Below are 7,197 nucleotides of genomic sequence, written 5' to 3' on the forward strand. Positions count from 1 at the left end.
TTCATTTCGTAATTATGTTGCGGTTTTGGTGTTTTTTATAGTTCTATTGTCAGTCACAGCATGTCGGAGAATACGCCTTTTGTGGCCCATGGCAAACAAAGTAAACATTTCATGACAAGTAAAGGTTAAAATGTTATTTATTTTAAGGTTTAAAGTTAAGTCTTGTTTAACTTTTAGTCCTATTATTGGAAATGAGCTGGCAGCAGAAATCACACAATAAAACGAAATCTTATCATTTCATATTAAGTAAACGAGAATTTATATGACAACTAATAATAATTAATTCCGCGATTTCAATATTCATAAGGATTCCTTTTTGTCAATGCGTAAGTATTTGTACATTTAGATGCTGAAAATACGTTAGTATTGTACATTTTAAGTCGTGACATATTGTCAAGTATGGTGACCCATACTCGAAATGTAACCCATCCAAGTGCACACACACAGTGGGCAGCCTTGCTCCAGCGTCCGGGGAGCAATTAGGGGTTAGGTGCCTTAGTCATGGTATCGAAGGTGGAGAGAGTGCTGTTCATTCACAATCCCCACCTTCAATTCCTGCCGGCGCGAGAATCGAACCGGCAACCTTCAGGTTACAAGCCCAAATCCCTAACCATTAGGCCACGACTACCCCTTAGTTTTAGTGCCTGTAAAAACGTAAGTAAATGTACATTTTATAGAACCACATTTTACGTAATATACATATGAATTATCATGAGATCACGTTGGACTTTACTTGACTGTACACATTATTAATAAATCATTAACAACTCATAGACTAACTAACATAAACTCATGCCTTGTTAATGTATCATAATGTCATGACTTTACTTGGGGGGGCACAATATTATTAACTCATCATTAATTACTTATAACTTAACATGAATTCATGAGTTGTCAATGTATCATGTCATGACTTGTCTTGAGGGCACATCTTTAAAAGTTATCAATTACACATGTTTTATACATATTCAGCTCATCTAAATCAGATATTTGTTTTTTTTTGGTGGTTTGTAAAAAAGTGGAGGAGCAGAGGTCATGTGACTGCATTTGGATGGAGAAGGAACTGAACGGTAGGAGGAAGGTTAACATTTTGAAGGAGCAATAGTGGCCCAAAAGAAGAGCAAGAACACAAGACAAACGTCTGATTTCAGTGCATTATTATGATATAAAGACATTAAACCAATCCATAACATAACCATCATCTCTATGCTAACACTGATTTTAATTTGGAAAATCGCATCTGCTTAATGAATACGTTATTGTAGGAGGGCAGCAGTGGAATCACTCCAAACACGATGAGATGAAGTTGTTTTTAATTATGAATGCATCATTGTGCGTTGGATGAGTTGGTTAAACGTAAATATTGCAAGAAATCCACTGTCATTCACTGATGTTTGTGACATAGCTGCAGGTGGAAAATTTATAAACAATTTTGCACTGTGCCATTTTCATGAATCTTTCTTCTAGAGCATGTTTGATTTAGTTTACCCCAAAGTGTTAATTAATACATTAACTAACATGCAGGAACTAACATGTAATTAAGGTGGTGTTATTCATGAGGTAATTCATATGACTCATGTCGTAGTTAAGTTAGTTCTTCATTAGTTCTTGATTAATACATGTCTTAACTCTTCATTAGTTCATAGTCAAGTAATTATTAATTAAGGTATTAGTACATGATAATTCATGTACTGTTATTGTAAAGTGTTACCCTCATTACTAACCACATTAACTTTGAAGTTCTTATTGAGAATTAACAGGTTTAGATATTGAATTTTTATTGAGAAAAATAAAGTTTGATGTTACCATGATGGAGATCAGTGTTTGCTTTAGTTGGGCTCTTGAAGCCTCGACTTTGTATCACAAGTTTGAGCTTTTGCTACTATAACTCTGAAATGTGTTTCTGAAGCACACTAGTTTTGGCAAAAAAAGCAGAAGAAACTCAAGTCATGTAGATCATCATGTAGTGGTTGCTTCATAGTCCAGTCTCTGAGTATTTAATATTAGTTATTAATTCTACACAGCTGTGATGTTTTAAAAAATGTATAATGCCATTATTCAGAAAATCTTTTGGCGGGGTCATTCAGACACAGACATCAGGAATCATCATATCAATGAATCTCAACAATGGTGACAAAATATTCAGATAATCAGATCAACTCTGAATGTCACAAAACAACCTACTAAATTCACAAAAGAAGCTTTTTGTTGATTGTCAGCACTGTTGAGATTAATACACTGATTATTCATGACCCTGTGCATCTAAAACATACAGCTCAAAGCATTTTCTTTATATTGAGTTTACAAAAAATCTGTTAAGAGTTTAATATTCTGTTGTTGCAAGTCATTTGATTTTATTTATTTGTTTGCTTGTTTATTTATACAGGGAAGGTGTTTTAAACAACAGTGTTTTAAAGTTCACTGTAAAAAATTGCTGTAGTTTCTACAGCAAAATTTTACAGAATTTTATTGTTTAAACATTTTACAAGATGTAGCTGTAATTCACAATGCATTATGGGTCAAACAAGGTTTTACAGTTGTTAACTGTATATTTCCATGTCAACTGTAATTAATTTACAAGAAGCAGGTGTTATCACTGTAGCTCCTGCTTTTTACAGTACTTTACTGTAGTGTGGCATTATGGGATTGCGCGCGCATCATTCTAATCTGAAATCCAGCGACTGGAGCAGTGCCAGAACGATTGAAGATTAGAGGTTTTATTCATAATTCCTGGTAAATTCACTTAATTTTACTTAAGAAATATATCCTTTTATATTTATTTAAGTTAATGTATAAGTGATATCATGTCACAATAGCCTGCTATCGCACATTTAGACAAGCGGCCTTGGCATGTGCAGTAAGATGGAAATTGCTATCATAGCATTGTTTGCCAAAATGAGAAAAATGCAGCATTTAGCCTGTTTAATTTTCTTATTGAGAGCATTTAAAGTAGTGTTTACCCAACTTTTAACGTAATGCCCAGTGTGAACGATTGTCATAGTAACGTCAACTTCTATCTGTCGAAATAACTGCCGAACAGCAAAATATGTGAAATTTCATTTGTTTATATGTTTCCAACTGTCCCATATTGACGTGACATCTTACTATAATTAGAAACTACATGTAAATGAGAAATTGTGTCTATTGCCACTGTAGTTGTACTCAACATTAAAGCTTGTCCGGGGCAATTTTTTTGTGAAATACATCTTTACATGCCTGATTGGACAAGTTAGCCTGATTAAAACCTGAGTGAAAAAAAAATAACTAGGGAAGCATCGAAATGCAAGACTGATTCTGATTTTATTACATTCAACATCAAAACAAATAACCTTAACAGCACACAGAAACATGAGGTAAATGTTCAAACTGTTGAGTTTATTTATAACACATGATATTATTAAGTAGCATAACAAGTGATCTGTTGCTGATTATCACGATTGCAAATGTCACGTAGTTCAATAAACAATTAGTTAACATTATACTTTTTAGGCACAACATTGACTGTTGTTCTATTTCGAAAATCGTTCCAAACAAAGATCAAAGCAAAACTCAGCTGTGTTTTTACTGAATGATTCAGCATTCTGAACGAATCGGTTCAATGAATGACTCAATTGACTCACTCATTAAGTTATTTGCTGCCACCTAATGGTGGTTTAGTTTCACGTTTAAAAATATCATTGCATTTTTACAACTTTTCTTGTTTTTTTTTAATATATTTTTTTATTTTTATTATTGCATTTTAACAGTACACATGTACATATAAATTTCCATGTAACAGAGAAAACATACACACACACACACACACAAAAAAAACCTTCTCAGTATTTTACATTAATATACAATATCAATTTTTTTTATTTTAGTCTCTTTCAACATATTTCCAACTCCACCACATTTTAAAAACATTTTGAAAGGTCCCCAAACTCCATCAAAAATTATGTATTTATCTCTTAATATATGTTATCTTTCCATTAACATATTTGATACCATTTCTTTCAGCCATCGTTCTATATTTGGTGCAAATATACTTTTCAGTTTAAAGAAATAAGCTCTCCAGTTTCGCTTGAAGAATACATATATTTATAAATATATACTCCGTCTTTTTTAGCTTGATCTCCTTAGGATATAAATTAAATAAAAAGATTAAAGGTGACAGTGGTATGTTAACATCAAGGATCTTTTCTATCATTCCTTTCACTTCTTTCCAAAAATTCCTAACTTCTTCACACTCCCATATACAGTGATATAGCGTTCCTTTAAAGTTGCTGCATCTTAAGCAAGTATCTGGGATATTTTCATTAAATTTATGCAATACAACTGGAGTTATATAAATCCTCATCAGCCATTTATATTGTAGAAGTTTCATTCGTGTGTTCATTGTTAGTGATTGAGCTTCCTTGCATGCTTCCATCCAGTCCTCCATCTGAATATCGTCCTTAACATCCGATCTCCAAGCTTCCAATTTACTGTTTGAAGAGTCCTTTGATCCTGACACCAGCATATTATATAATGAAGAAATTAAACCTTTACTAAAACAATTTCTTGTCACTTCTTTTTCCAAAATAGACAATGGTGGCATATCGAGGGAATTATTTTGTGATTTGAGGATAAAATTTCTTATTTGTAAATACATAAAGAAATGTTTTGTAAGAATATCGTATGTATTAACTATTTCCTCAAATGACATAAGAGTATTGTTAATAAATAGATCTGCTATCTTTCGAATGCCCTTGTCAGCTCAAATCTTGAAACATGCATCTGATCTGCCTGGTTTAAATTTTTCATTGCCCCAAATGGGACTAAAACAAGATAAAGGGTAGAAGGCACCTAGATATTTTTTCACATCAAACCATACGGCTATCATATTAATAACTGTAGGATTGGAAAACATTTTTTTAAGATCTTTCAATTCTGAGGAATATAAACACAAATTTAAAGGCAGGCCAGAATTAATGGCAGCCGATTCCATATCCACCCAAGACGGGCAGTCCTGAGATAAAAATAAAACATAATTGTTCTAAGTTGCACAGCCAAATAATACCAATGAAAATTAGGACACTGTAGACCTCCTCTATCATATGGCAAATACAGAAGTGTTAGACGGAGTCTGGAACATCTGTTATTCCAAATGAATTTAGTGAACATTTTTTTAAGTCATTGAAATAGATGTTTAGGGGGAGGCAGAGGAATGTTCTGGAATAAATATAAAAATTTTGGCAAAATATTCATTTTAAAATATTTATTATACCAATTAAAGATATGGGTAAGGACATCCATCTTTCAATAGAGGTACTGACATTCTCAAGAAGTGGATCATAGTTTACTTGCATAACATCTAGCTTTGATCTGATTTTTATACCCAAGTATGTAAAATGGTCAACTATATTGAAGGTTGCAACACAATTACTAGATTGCTGTCTGTCAATCTCATTTAGATATTGAATAGAACGTTTAGAATTGTTCATTTTATATCCAGAAATTTTTCCAAATGTACCGATAAGATCTAATAAAGCAGGCATTGATGTATCAAGATGCTTTAGGAAAAGAATGACATCATCAGCGAATAACGCAATTTTATGTTCTATCTGTCCAATCTTAATGCCTGTTAATTCCACATGTTTTTTTACTGCTATTGCAAAAGGGTCGATGGAGATGGCAAAGAGAAGAGGAGAAAAGGGAGAACCTTGCCTACACCCTCTTGATACGCTAAATGGTTTTGAAACAATATTATTTGTCAACACTTCTGCTGTAGAACTATTATAAAGTAATTAACCTGGTGGTCATTACACGGAATTCTGTGAGACCAGGTTGAAAGTAATCTAACCCACCTACAGTACCTTTCACCAAAACCAAATCTGACCAATAAATCAAACAAATAAGACCATTCAACCCGATCAAAGGCCTTTTCGGCGTCCAATGATAGTACAGCAGTATCTCGTTCACCCCTCTGTTCATAAAGAATATTTAGGACTCTTCGAACATTGTGAAATCCTTGCCTACGTTGTATAAAACCATTTTGATCCTCTCCTATTAAATTTGATAATGTACCTTCTAACCTCTTAGCCATAACTTTACTTAATATTTTTGTGTCTGAATTTAACAAGCTAATTGGCCGCATATTTTCACACTTTGTTTTCCTGGTTTTGGTAATAATGTAATTAAAGCTCCTCTCATTGATGCAGGCAAAAGGTCTTGATGATACGCCTCTACTATCATTTCCATAAAAGGAGTTTGCAGCTTTTCTTTAAATGTTTTATAGATTTCTATAGGAAGCCCATCTGGGCCCGCAGCTTTTCCTGATTTCATAGTCAATGGCTTCTCCAATTTCTTGTAATGTTAGGTCTTCATCTAATTTGTTCTTTTCTTCAATTGAAATCTGAGGTATATTTAGACTATCTAAAAATTGCATCTGGATATCTACATTTAGTGAGCACTCTGAGCTATAGTTTTTCATAATAAGTTCTAAATGTTTCATTGAGCTCTACTGGGTCAACTATATTTCCAGTTTAACTCTCAATTATTGTGATAGTACGTTCCGTTTGTTGTTGTCGAATTTGCAAAGCAAGCAACCGTCCTGTTTTGTCTCAACCTTAAAACTTTTGAAGCTGCTCTACTTGCTGACAATTCATTATATCGAGACCTGAGTAATAATAATTTCTCTTTTGCTTCCACTATATCTGTAGTTTTCTGGAAAATATTATTTTCAAATTTTTTTATTTGATCTTCTAATTGTTTCATTTCTTGTCTAGACTTCCTAGCTTTTGAACTGCAAAACCCAATTATATGTCCTCGAATAAAAGCTTTGAATGCTTCCCATCTAATACAAGCAGATGTTTCAGATTTATTAATTTCAAAAAACAAATCAATTTGTTTGCCCACATATTCTACAAATTCTGGGTCATGAAGCCATCCTATCTGAAAACGTCAAAAAAAGTCATTACTCCTTTCGCATTAGAAGTGTGACAAGCAGCAAAAACTTGCCCTTGCCATCTCCGACGAATCCTAATTGTCTCACTTTTTACCATCTGCGTTTCCTGAAGAAAAACTACTTGTGCTTGTAATTGTTTGATCATTACCTGCTTTATTTTTTAATATTGCCCAATCCTCTGCAATTCCAGGTTACAAATGCCACATTCCCTGTTTCCCCCATGATCTTTTACATTTCCAATTAAGAGGTATTTTGCCTTTTACAAACTC

This window comes from Onychostoma macrolepis, chromosome 03 (assembly GCF_012432095.1).
Source record: "Onychostoma macrolepis isolate SWU-2019 chromosome 03, ASM1243209v1, whole genome shotgun sequence".
NCBI classification, from domain to species: Eukaryota; Metazoa; Chordata; class Actinopteri; order Cypriniformes; family Cyprinidae; genus Onychostoma; species Onychostoma macrolepis.